We start from the raw sequence: 14,670 nt of genomic DNA, 5'->3' as shown, positions 1-14,670 counted from the left end.
TGGGTTTTATGCCCTGCATACGTTTGGCATTCGGGGGTGTTTGTGTGTTTGCTAGTGTGTGCGGGGGTGAAGGGGTTGGGGTTTTTTTCTATTTATCGCAAGAGAAAAATTGATTAAACAGGCAGCGATAATATTAACATTTTTTCGGTGCCCCATGACAGAGCTATAAACTCTTGCCTAATAACTAGAGTGGTGAAGACAGATCTTTCATAAATACATATTTGTATGGAACAATAACTAAAGTTTTTTGTTAAGGTTGCATGCTATATGTAATAGAAAGAGCATCGAAACACGAGACTATCTGATTTGTACGAGAGGGCGTAGCCTCGAGTATTAATCAGATTGCCGATTGTTTTGATGTCCTTTCTCTTTTGAAACATAGTCAAACATAAAAACACGTTCCCTGTTATCACAATATGAAACCCCAGAAAAAAGTAATCAATGAACGCACATCTGAATATGATATTTCTATCGCTTTCCCTTTCTCTTTCGTCACAATAAGTAAACCCAGGAAAAATTGAGCCAATGAATGGGCATGCTCTGGAGTGCGGGTAACTAATAACTGCACCCAGGGGGGAACGGGGACTGAAACAAACGTAGGGGAAAAGGGGTTAAAAAACCCGGGGCACATTTTCAAAAGAAAGGTCCCCCAAAATATTATACAAATTTTTATATTCGGAAAAACCCCCGTAATCGGCCCCCGTTTAAAGCCGCGATATGCCCTCAGGTTAAAAAAGTAAAATTTTAACCCCGAAAACATCTAGTAATTTACCCAACCGACAAGGGAATCGATGTTTTTACGGAAAAACGTCGAAAACGAAACTCGTTTTCCCTACTATTAATGGGACCTTGAAAATAAAACCCAACTTATTGAGGTGCAAACAATTTAAAATTCATTTATTTTTGATACTTGTAAACTAAAAACGTTAATCTAAGAGGGCAAACTAAAAAAAATATTTAACATAACAAAAAAGGGCAGACGTTAAAAAGATCCTGAAACAAATTTTTATATTTTAGTATCAGCAAAAATGCATCTATTTAAAAACACATTATACTATTTGTATAATTGGGAGAAATAAGTCATGTTATAAAAGCTTGTGTTTTGAGGTTATTATTGTCCTTTTTGAATTTAGAATAAATAATAATAAATAATTATCTTCATTTTACACACACATATATCATTAGTTGTGAGATACGTTTTATAGTGTAATAACGTTTGAAATTGTAGAATGATCGATTCTGAAGAATACAAAATGTCACAATTGGAGAATGATTCGTCGTCTTAAAATCAATTAAGTTTATGCCTTGAGGTTTTTGGATATGTTTTAAGAGGCTTTTGGACTTATGTTTTGATAAAACGTAAGTATTTTGGATATGCTCTCTATTTGTAACGGTAAATCAGTCAAGACAAAATGGAACGTGGCATGAGGTGGTACACAGATTTAATTGTCTGTTTTGATTTTTGATGGTGATAAAGATAGAATTAATGATTTGAATTTTAAAGAAATACTTAAGAAATAAAAAAGATGGTAGCAGTCATTGGAAACAAGAATGTTAACAACAATAGGTTAAATCAGTTAAAATATGTTGAAAAAGATCAACAAGGCAAGGCGGTGTTCAATGAACTGTATTGCTACCTGCTTAGCTGTGTGTCATGTTCTGTGTTTTGTTTGGTGTCCTGCTGGGCTCCTTGTCGGTGTTCCTGAGTTGCTTGATCGTGTTGGGGTTCATTGAACGCCGCTCTTCCTTGATGATCTTGATTTTCATATTTTATTTACATATTGATTAACAAATTTAACAACTTTAAGTACAATTTTTTCAAAGACCCTTACTGATTTATTTTAAGATTTTATAAATGAAGGCAAAAGCACATATGACAGAGACAATGAAGGTGGTCTTAATATGGGTTACATTCAATTTTATTAACATTGTTTAATGATAAGATAGCTAAAAATTAGATAGTGGTAATAGTAAAGGAAAATGTGTTAATCTTTGGAATTCATAGTTGAAATTTGATAGAAATTTGAATTGAGCAGGATAATTGAAAAGTGAATTGATAATAAGTCAGGTGGTTTTTAAAATTACTAAATCAAGGAAACGTCTCTGGATTTATGTCTTGAAAGTATAGATTGTATTTATAGATAAAGTTTGTATAAATGATATTGAACAATTAACTGATCATGGATTCAGATTTGTAAAAACATTTTCAACGACATGGATATTCGGTAAACTTGAGCTCCTTAGAACAACATGCATGTAATATTGCAAACAAGTTAATTGTTTTCAGTATGATATTTTTAATTGAAAAATTAAAAAAAAAAACTTTTTTTCAAATATACTACTATGAGCTGTTACATCAATCAATCTTAGTTGTCCGATGCAATCATTAATATGTTTATCAAGCCATAGGAACCAACAAGTCAAGAAAGATAGGAAGCATACTTTGGACTAAACAATATTAGCTGGTACATTAATTTGATATATAGCCTTAAATAAACACACAGTGGTTAAAGACAATTCATAGAATATGAATCTTTTGCTACTAGCCGGTAGAGGTAGATGGGGAGTTCAATACTGTATAGGAATAAGTTTTAATTTTTCAGTTCTGTTTAAAAAAATTGTTCTGGTTTAAAATAATTTGCATTGTGATCCTTTTCAATGTCATTTTTTTTAAATAAGTTAAACTTATTCGATATCAATTTGACGATTTCTGCATAATAAACGGAATTGAGACATATTTCACTTTACCCTATTTTGGAAAAGTTAGTAGGCACTCTGAAAATAAGAAGCTTTTGCCTTCAGTGATCCGATTCGTTTCCGTAATTACATGTCGATTATGTATAGTGCGAAATTTAATTTATTTAAACACCAAACTTACAGTAAAAATGATTGTTATCAAGTTAACTTATTCATAAAGATTTAAGAAAAATATATTATCATTTCAGGGCAAGATTCATAAAAACATCCGGTAAAATATAACTATTCTCTCGTAATACTGTTTTATGAAGTCAATTTTACAAGCCTGGTAATAAAGAAATAATAGGAAAGCAAATTTTATGGATCATTTACCAAAGATTTGGCAGCGAGTCAGAAATATGAATATCGAAATGTAATGCCACATAATAGCGCAAAATTTTTATTCCGATTATCATGCAGGGAGAACATGACAGGATAACCGCAGTAATTTAACATTGTTGTTACTTATGGAAATGGAGGATGATGATATTACACGATGTCGAAAAAGATCGAAGAAATAATTTCTAGTATTCCAGATCATCGAATAAAGGTTGATGTTTTAGAATCGATTAGAATCTGTGAGAAAGTTAAATTATTGCCAAAAGAAAGATGTGATACATTAACTGGGATATGCGTAGATTTAGAATTGAATAAAGAACGATTGTCAGTGTTTGCCTGTTGTGTATACGAAACTGTATCGTTACAATATCTATGTCAATATTTGGACATAATTGGACTAAGCGACATCGCAAATGCAATATATCCAACAAGTAATAGACCGATACATAGGCGGAAACTGCTTCATTCAAAAGTATTGCAGCTAGTCTATTGTATCCATAAAGAAATAATCGATTGCAATGCACCATTTGACAAAGGCGAGTTTCTTAGGAAAAGGTACGATTCCATTAGTAACAAATTCAAAGAAAAAGATAACTTGGAGCTTTTAAAAGAAGCCGGTAAGTTTGCTGTCGTAACATGGCTTCGTGTCCAACATTGCAAGCGGGATACATCACTTATCAGAAAGGTTTTAAATGAAATGCTTGAACGCTGGCCAGGAAGACCGGATGACACTTTAGCTGATATATTTTACAACAGTAAAATGGCAATTGTTGCCATTATGGACGGAGACATTGATTCTGCCAGAAAGTATAATGGTAATGCGAAAAAGCTCAGTGCGTTATGGCAAGATCCTTTAGTAAATGTACTAATCTGCCATGACACAAGGTACACAAACCAGAGAATTTTTTAGCATAAGGGATCAGAAGAACACCGTAGAGCAATTTATGATGAAATAATTGCAGGCTTGAATATCCCCCGGAGAAACATGATTATCAAGGTATGTAAAGCAAGAGTATGTGAAAGCCAAGGAAACTTGACAGTGGCTAGGAAATTGCTTGATGATGCCACGGAACAAGCAGAAGAAGGAGCCCATTACCAAAATGAAGCCAGAAATATCAGAGAATTCACAAACAGATTATTATTAAGAGACTAAAAGTATAAAGGGATGCAATCTCCTAGTAAGAGTATATTCTTTAGCTCTATTTGTTTGTTTGTTTGTTTGTTTGTTTGTTTCATTATTTTAATTTACGCCTGTTCCCAACAGTATTTCAGTCATATAGGCGGGTAGTTTCCTAACCATCGTTCCTGGAGAGTTACACCAGTACTAGACTACCTTCCTCCGCGCTAAACTACCAAAGCATCTCCCGGGGATCAAACCCACGCCAGAGAGGTTACTGGATTAGAAGTCATCGACTCTAACCCCTCGACCACGGAGCTCTATTTACAACAGAAAGTGGTAATTTACTTGTTCCTCAGCTAATTTGAAAAGAAAGCATTGAAATAAACTTCTATGTAACACTTTATTCATCGTGAAGCTAAAACTTTCTGAAATCACTGAAGTTAAGTATGAGAATGTTGCCCAACATAGTTACAAAAAGGAGAATAGACACATATAGAAATTGATTGGGTCACGAATTTATTCATTATCAGCAAAAGGCACATTCCCGTCAATAATGTATTGAAATCATGACAATGAATTATACAAATATTTTTAAAATTTAATTCTTTGTGACTTTGTTTTTAAATGTTATTTCTATTGCATCATACAGCACCTGTGTGCTGATACAATTTGTAGGGATCCTTTTAAATAGAATAGAGTACCAAAGAGAAGGTTTATTCGGTAAATGGCACGGCATAAATTGGGCGTAAACTATACGCGATTTCAAATATCCAGCTCTTATTATGATATCGGGAATCACATTCTGCCATGTTGTTATTATGGATTATTTTTGCTCTGTTTGTTTGTTTTTTGTTGTTGACTTTCTTTATTTTGCTTGTTTGCTATTATGCGTAATAACTTATTATCCAAAAGGAAAACTGTAATTTTTTTCGTATCAACTGTAGGATAGTAATTTATTACGTTTAAAGCAATATAAAGTGTTTCACTAAATTTGTTAAGATTGATTTTTACATATCTAATGAGCACATGTTAAAAACCAGCAGTAAAACATGTGATATGATATTACAAGCCAGAACCGACTTTCTATAGAGATAAACCTATGCATATATTTAAAATACCTAAATAAGAGCTTGAACCATTTTTAACTTCAGCTCAAAACGTATGATTTTATATATATATGAGAACCAAATTTGTATGTATACAACAAATAAGATAAAAGTATACAAATGATAAGAAATATTCAAAATAGATCAATACCCTTGCTTGTATATATGTTTTTTATGGACTGCATAAGTCCAATATGGGAAGTAGGAATCTTACTGTTTCAGAATTATGCTACTTTTTGTCTGATTGTCATAAACATAGCACATGTGATCAGGGTTTGAATATTTCTTTTAACATAATCATTTGAACTTCTTAAAATGTAAAATATATAGAATAGTTAAGCTCATGTATCTTTTAAACATGTGCACAAAATCATTGCTAATCAGTTCACACCTGATCTGTAATCTGATCAGGGGTGATATCTGTTTTTTTTCTATATTTTCCATATAGTGCACATTAGAGCAACATTTACAAATTTCAATATCAGTTTTTTAGGATTTATGTGTTTTATGGCATTTTATTAATAAAGGATTTAGATTACAAATGTTTTTGTATCTTCAACTATGTAAATATAGAGAATTGCTAAATTAAATATGATATGCAGTCATTCCTTACTGGGAGTTGAGTTTACTGATATTAGTTAATACAAGTGTTGTTTAACACAGGATTATGTAACACCATTGGAAAATTAAGTGGTCAAAATTGTGTACCAAATTTTAAAATGTAGTACTCTCAACATGTCTCTAGTTAGTTTAAGAAGTGAAAGGTTTATGCTTAACCTATGAAGGAAGAGTGGGGTGTTTTTCATATCAACTATATGATAGTATTTTATCACATGTAAAGCAATCAAAAGTGTCTCAATAAATATGTTTAGATCGGTTTTTACATGTAAATGCTATGTAATTTTTTCATATGTCTATTGTAATGTGATATATAAAACGGGACAATAAACTATACAAACTTTTGTAAGGCAGTTTAAGGTTATCTTAAAATAACTGAGAACAAAAAATTAACAACATAATTCATCCAGAACATTAAAGTTAGAAATTGCAATATCACCAACAGACAATGAAAAATTACAACATAATAACTAGCAAGTGATCTTTTATGAGTGTCTTTTCATAAATAAAATAAAATAAGAATTTAGCTAAATGTCGGTTATTTTATGTTATTCCATAACCCTATCTAATATCCAGAGTTTATGATACAAACTAGTTTTAAAAATGTGACCACTAGAGTGTTAACAAGATTTTTCCATATTTGGGCAGTGTGAGCTAATTTTTGACCCCAGGTGATTGATATTCAAACTTGACATAGAAGTCATCAAAACAAAGTTTCAGACCAATTTCCAGGATATTTGGATGAAAACAGTAGCCACTAGAGTGTTAACAAGATTTTTCTATTTTTAGCTCCTGTGACCTAGTTTTTCATTAGCGATAACCCATGTTCAAACTTTTCCGAGCAATTACCTAGACAAGCATCCTGACAAAGTTTCATGACGATTGAGTAAAAAAAATGTGATCACTAGAGTGTTAACGAACAAATGTGGATGGACGAAGGACATTCAACGATCCTAAAAGCTCACCCTGAGCAAGCTCAGGTGAACTAATAGGAGACTACTTCTGTTTATGATTACAGTCGGTAGCTATTTTAGAAAATTGTTCCACAATGTGTTGTTGACATTTTCACCTTCATTTAATAATTCATTGAATTTAAAAACTTCATTCCGTGCTGAAGTTGTATTTGTTTTTAATATCATGTCAGGGGTATACATAAATATAGGTATAGTTATAACTTAAAATTCTTAAAGAACTTTGATTTTTTAGGTCCTAAATTTAGAAGATATAAGAAATATGTCGGAGCCTTATTTAGATCATATCTTAGTAAAATGTTTAATTGTGAAACGTCCGCCGATGCGTTTACTACTTTTAACACAATTTTAGAGACAAGCTTGCTCAGAAGTTCTGTAATGATGATTGTCGGTTGAAATAAAGAGCAAATGTTAAAAATGTAGGTAATACAGTTTCAAGCATTTGGCCATTGGGTCCACATCTAAAATAGCCTTGTGGGGAAGCTTCTTAAAATACTGAATTTTCAGATTTGTTGAATCTTCAAAACTTTGCAAGTAATCAATTTTTCAACCAAGATGACTAATATTCGAGCTTGACCTAGAAAAAATCAAGACTGCCACTTTGAGTGGTTTTTTTTCTAATTGTCAATGTATTTATTGACTGAATAAGTCATATCTTCTGGGCGGGGTGTTTTTTCTCTGTCATTGTCGCAACAGGACATCGTGATTTACAATGCTTTATTTTTCGGCGCTTCATTGACAGCGTTATAAACTCTTCCCTAAAAACTGGCGCAATGATTGATTGTTATCTGTAAATCTTTCCTAATTACACAAAATGTATGGAGCAACTAAGTAATTTAATTTTTTTGCTAAGGCTGCATGCTACGATGTGAATAGGTTTCCATTCTCAGAACAGTCGATTCCCCGTAATCGACGAATGACGGAAAACGTCTGATTTTAATCCCGTATGTCTAAAATAAAAACATAAATTTTGACCAAACTTCTATCTGTAATTGTTTTAAAAAGTGGTATCTCAAGTGTTTACTATTATTTCCTTGATATGAAAAAGATTTTAAAAAAAAATAGCAATCTCACTATCAATCTGTGTTCATATGCCCCCATTGCAGACGATTAACTAAACTGAACACCCAATGACCCTGAATGGTGTTGTCGAACATTTGCGATTTGAAATAATTGGTTTGAAACGAATGGGACATTAGCAGAATAAGGTGTTGAAAGTCGTTATATCATTTTTTGTTTGCTAACGAAATACAATGGAATGTACAAGACCCACATATCTCATTTCACGTGATTAAGCGGTATTCAATGTTAAACAATGGCATTAAACAGAATACAATACCTCAAGGAGGGGGGTATATATTTAAGCTGACATGCTCATTTTTTTTTGTAAAAGTAGATCTTTTCAAGGACGACATTGACCTGATAATTCACCACCCGAATTGTTTTGTAAATTATAGTATGAATTATTGCTCGTATATTCCCACAGGAGCTTCATACATTCCAATAGGTGTGAATCATTCTAAACAACTTTCAGATGATAAAAGAAATGAATATTCTTAAATGTTTGTAAAAATATTTCAATGTATTAATTGCCTGAAAAAGTCTTCTGTATTAGTGTGTCTGTGTTTTTTCTATTATTGTCGCAAGATATATAGAAAGGACAGCGTTAACTATTAACATTTTTTCCAGTGCTCAATGAGAGAGCCATCAACTCTTCCCTTATAAATGGAGTAAAGATTAAAAACAATCTGGAGGACTTTTATAATTACACAGTCTGTATTTTAAATTATCACAAGTATAAAACAGGTTTCTTTCAAGTTTTTGAAAATTCTGATTCAGCAACGTTTTGATATAATCCCCTGACATGAATCCGTGTTGACTAATCCATTACAACTCGTCTAGGTAGCATGGAAAGCATACACCCACTACCACTATCTTTATGTTTTTGATGGGGTGTACAATCACATGTCTTTTGTAATACGGCGACATTACCGGATTATTGTCATTCAGTGGCTTATATTTCTAACATCTGTTACTTCGATATGGCGAATGCTAACATTAGGCGACATTTGAGAGAAATAGAGATATGGAGGCCTGTAGTGATGGTGCAGCAGGAAGCCACCCTCCGCCAGGTTGTTGCGGCACTTGGTGTACACCACACCGTCATCACCAGAGCATGGGAGAGATACTGGCTACATGAAAACCAGGAGGCATGCTGGAGGTTGGCATAGGGTCACAATACCTGCTCAGGATCGGTTTTTGGTCGTTCAGGGACGTCGTGTAAGGTTTTTGACAGCAACTTCTCTTCGAAATGCAGACGGTATGTAGAAGGCTGCATGAAAGTAATTAGCGGTCGAGAAAATCTTGCATACGTATACCTCGCGCGTTCGTTTGGTTTGGACCATTTAGCATACACGGTGGACCATGCAACACTGGAGACAGTATTGTTCACTGATGAGTCCAGGTTCTGCCTAGACTTTACAGATAGGCGTCAAGAGTCTGGAGAAGACGAGGTGAACGGTTTCAGGCTGAAATATTGCTGTGCATGACCGCTATGGATGTGGGTCAGTTATGGCGTGGGGAGTCATCAGCTAGGATGGATGAACCGACCTGGTTGTGCTAAATAGAGGTATTAACAGGTCAGCGATACGTTGACGATATCTTAGACACGGTGAGGTTGTTTACTGGAGCAGTCGGCGATCAGTTCATTCTAATGGACAATAATGCCCGCCTCCAAATGGCCAGGGTGGTCCAGGGCTATCTAGAGAGGAAGTTTGCGTAGCGCATGGACTGGCCAGCTCGCTCATCTTACTTGAATCCCATATTACACACGTGGAATGAGATGCAGGTAAGAATTTCAGTTCGTCAGCTGCAACCCAGAACAATCTAGGAGCTTGGAGCCATGTTGGTTCAAGAATGGGCAGCCATACCCGTAAGAACAATCAGAATCCTAATAGGGAGTATGAGAAGGCGTTGCAAAGCTGTCATTGATAGTCACGGTTCACAAACACGGTATTAAGTGTAAAACTGTAAAAGAAAAACAAATTTGGAAAACACGCTGCATGTTCTTAAATCTTCTAAGATAAAACATCAGTGTAAAACTCATTTATAGGGTTAAATTCGTCCTTCAGCTGAATAGATAAGACGGTAAATCAACATCTAAAACCTTTTGCATGGCGTTAATAAAATTATCCCAAAAAATAGTCACACTCAAACATATGGTGCTAAGCAAAAGTTGAGTAGTATATATATCCTTTGGAACATCTATCTGGTCGATTACCCATACAGGTAATCGATGTATGACAAAAATACTTCGAAAGGTGATCCCGTTTCAATATGTTATGCAATCACAATGTACGCGAATACAAAATAATGCCAGCCTATTGTTTAAGTGCACAGTGCAAAACAATGTTAAAGTTAATTATTTAGATATTTGTAAACTAAAACTGTAAAACTAAGAGGACAAAAACAAACTAATGAATTAAAACCTACATACACAGGTGCAGACGACACCAAACGTTTAAAAACCCTGATCAAATTTCAAAATTTATAGTGACAGCTAAAAACATAATACTATTTGTAAACTTGACAGAAATGAGTCATGTTATAAGAGCTTGTGTTTTGAGGTTTTAATTGTCCTTTTGAATTTAGAATAAAGAAATAAATAAACAGGATATCAAAACCTTTTAGAAAAGGTTTTAACCAGAGCCTACCTTAGTTGGGTGTGCCAAAAATTATCTTTGAATTTACCTGGTGGCCCATCTTTAGACTTTTTCAAAATACAATCAAGGAAAACATTCTAACAAAGTTTAAATGACAAGTGTCTGTGATTTGAACAGGTGATCTTGTTTCAGTCCTCATATGCCCACTTTAAATTTCATTTAAACCAATGAAAAACGTTGCCTCTACTCTCTACCGTTAACAAAGTTTTAATTTGATCTTACCTGTTGACATAGTTTTTCTTAACAAAAATAAGTCTTGCTTAAACTCGAAAAGATATTATGAAAATCATTCTGATAAAAAAAGTGACCTCTAGTGTTTTTTTCCGTTATTTAAACAGTTGGACCAGGATTTAGACCCTAAATGACCAGTTACCAAAAGTGACCATAAAATCAAAAAGACTTATTTTGAGTAAATTTCAGTTAGAATTTGTTATCCGGAAATGGGAAAAAGTGGATTATTCCAAACTAATCATCAGATACAAACAAAATAATTTCAATCTGCACAACCTTCACAATAGATTAATTAGTCGATCTGTTTCGCTAATTTTCGAATCTGTGACTGTCAGTTTGTTTGTACCACCGGATTAGCTGGGGAAACCCAAAATGTTCTTAAATCCACAGTCACTCTACTGGCAAGAGATGACTCCCCTGTGTGATTATAAGGTTGTCAATTGATCTAAACTGGCCATCTAGTTTTTACGCCGTAATGACACATGTCCGAATTCGTTAAAACTAACCAGGAAACTCAAAATAAATCAACTTCAACAGATAGTCAATGAAAGATAATTTAAGACAAGAGCGATCAGTAATCACATGTGTCGCCTCATGATGGCCAATTTCATGTTGGGACAAATTTTGTGACAGACAGACGGACAGACAGACGGACAGTGCACAACTAGACTTGGTACTGATCATTCCTGTAAAGTTTGGATAAAATTGCACCAGTAGTTTATGAGGAGTAGTCCGGACAAGCTTTTGCGTATCTGGCCACACAGAAAAATACACATTTTTATCAAAGGGCCATAACTCGGCCAAAAATCATTCAACCAAAAAACCCGTGCAATATGCGCAAGGACTTGAGCTACAGATCAATCCTGTAAATTTTCATTGAAATTGCATTTGTGGTATAAGAGAAGTAGTCCGGGCAAACTTTAAAAATAAAAATTATTAAAGGGCCATAACTCTGACAAAAATCATTGAACCGGAAAATGCTGACAATATGCACAACTAGACTTGGTACTGATCATTCCTGTAAAGTTTGGATGAAATTGCACCAGTAGTTTATGAGGAGTAGTCCGGACAAGCTTTTGTGTATCTGGCAACACACAGAAAAAACACCTTTTTATCAAAGGGCCATAACTCGGCCAAAAATCATTCAACCGGAAAACCCGTGCAATATGCGCAAGGACTTGAGCTACAGATCAATCCTGTAAAGTTTCATTGAAATTGCATTAGTGGTATAAGAGAAGTAGTCCGGACAAACTTTAAAATTAAAAATTATTAAAGGGCCATAACTCTGACAAAAATCATTGAACCGGAAAATGCTAACAATATGCACAACTAGACTTGGTACTGATCATTCCTGTAAAGTTTGGATGAAATTGCACCAGTAGTTTATGAGGAGTAGTCCGGACAAGCTTTTGTGTATCTGGCAACACACAGAAAAAACACCTTTTTATCAAAGGGCCATAACTCGGCCAAAAATCATTCAACCGGAAAACCCGTGCAATATGCGCAAGGACTTGAGCTACAGATCAATCCTGTAAAGTTTCATTGAAATTGCATTAGTGGTATAAGAGAAGTAGTCCGGACAAACTTTAAAATTAAAAATTATTAAAGGGCCATAACTCTGACAAAAATCATTGAACCGGAAAATGCTAACAATATGCACAACTAGACTTGGTACTGATCATTCCTGTAAAGTTTGGATGAAATTGCACCAGTAGTTTATGAGGAGTAGTCCGGACAAGTTTTGTGACGGACGGACAGACGGACGTTCTCACAGGACAGTAATTATGTGGCTACTCTATTGTTCTTTTAAGCCACACAAAAGAAAATAGCCACATAAAAGCATTTTGGAATGAATGACATCAAAGAGAAAGAACAGTTACCTATTGTCCCTCTAGCCACATAATTACTGTCCTGCGAGTGCGGACAGACAGACGGACGGACGGACAGACAGACAGACGACGGAGAAGTGATCCCTATATGTCGCCACTACTCCGAAGAAGAAATTTTTAAATGTATACGTTCGTCATAACAGGTTGAGCTTTTGCCAATAGATGTTATCCGGAACCTGGCAAATTTGAGTTTTTTCCAGCTAATCCGTAGGTATAAATAAACTTTTACCTTTATAGCTTCACGGTGCACTGCAACAAATAGAAGCTAAATTTCGAAGCTGTAACTGTAAAAGTTTGTTTGTACCCACGGATTAGCTGGGGAAAAAACAAATATTCTTAATTTCGAATTAAGTATATTTATAGAGATGGCCTTGAGTTAAGTTCCTCATTAAAAGCTCTTGTGGTCCTTGTGGCCCTAAAAAATAGAAAAAAGAACAAAATAAAATTTCTTTTATATAACATTTTTTTATTCCATTTACAGAAAAAAAGTAATGAGTTTATATCAATCATAATGAACAACTTTTATTTCAAAATCAACAACTATTTTTATTAACAGTATCTACACATCACCTTTTTACATAACCAATACATTTGTAGCACATCACATAACGGACGTCGTATAGAATGACTAATCATTTATTTAGCTAAGTGGGGTTACAAAAATACTATCCTTTTTTAAAATATAATCTTCTGACAGGGAAATAAATAATAGAATTAACTTCCGTCTTTACCTTTGGTATGATTATAATAATCATTATATACATAATACAAGGAAATAAATAATTGAATAAACTTCCGTCTTTACCTTTGGTTACCATTAAAATAATCATTATTTACAATGACTTTACAGAGAAAAGTTTATTATGCTCAATTCTTTTTATATAAAATACTTTATCTTTTCAAGTGTATAAAGCTATATATTTGCTGTCTGTGGATTGTAACATTACTGTTTATATTGTAATTGAAATAATTACAGAATACTAAAAATGAAAGAATTTTATCGCAAGCCAGTAGGGTATGTGTGAAATCACCGATCAACCTACTACAAAAAGCAGCGGAAATTTTGAATTTTATTCCAGAACATTTTATTGTGAGAGACAATAAGAACAAAGAGGTATACTACATTTAAAACCATATAAGAGTAACAGGTCATTACCAGTGAAAAATATTTATGATCCAAGAGTTATGGGTCTTTACCAGTGAAAAATATTTATGATCCAAGAGTTATGGATCTTTACCAGTGAAATGTATTTATAATCCAAGAGTTACGGGTCTTTAACAGTGAAATATATATCATAAAAACAAAATTACCATGCTTATTTAACAAAACCTATGAACACCAAAAATCAAAATATAAATGCAAAAAAGTTTTATACAAACAAAACAAAAATACAACAACACAAAATATATATGGTAATAAAAAAAATAAAATTGTCCAATGTGACATTCGTTATGTATTGTGTGTAATGTTTACTTCTTCAAAAAAAAAAAGATGTGTGTGTATATAACTGTTGTAAAATGATAATTTATCATCTGCTTGTGTTGTCAGTCTTATCTTGTAACAAAACAAATCTGTCTTTAAATAACTTCAAACATCAAAGTGTCCAGTAATAAAGACACGAGACAAAGATCAACAAGGGAGGGAGAGAGAGAGGGGGGAGAGAGGGGGAGAGAGTGGGAGAGAGAGAGAGAGAGAGAGTGTAACGTTAACCGCACACAGGTCAATATATCCTAACAGGCAGGGGCAGATAATTGGGACAAGGGTGACCAAACAAACAGTATTTTATAACAATCATATTTGAAGGAAAAAAAATTGAGGCTAATAATTAATTACTTCATAATTATGATACATTTTTTAAGTTTGTAACTTAAAAAAATCTACTGCTTGAAAAAGGTGATTCAGTCAAAAACATATTAACAATTTGAAATGTATCAAGT

The sequence above is a fragment of the Ruditapes philippinarum genome, unplaced genomic scaffold, assembly GCF_026571515.1.
Source record: "Ruditapes philippinarum isolate M1 unplaced genomic scaffold, ASM2657151v2 ctg448_1_1_1_1, whole genome shotgun sequence".
Lineage (NCBI taxonomy): Eukaryota > Metazoa > Mollusca > Bivalvia > Venerida > Veneridae > Ruditapes > Ruditapes philippinarum.
The sequence above is the reverse complement of the archived record's forward strand: the minus strand, read 5'-3'. Positions refer to the sequence as shown.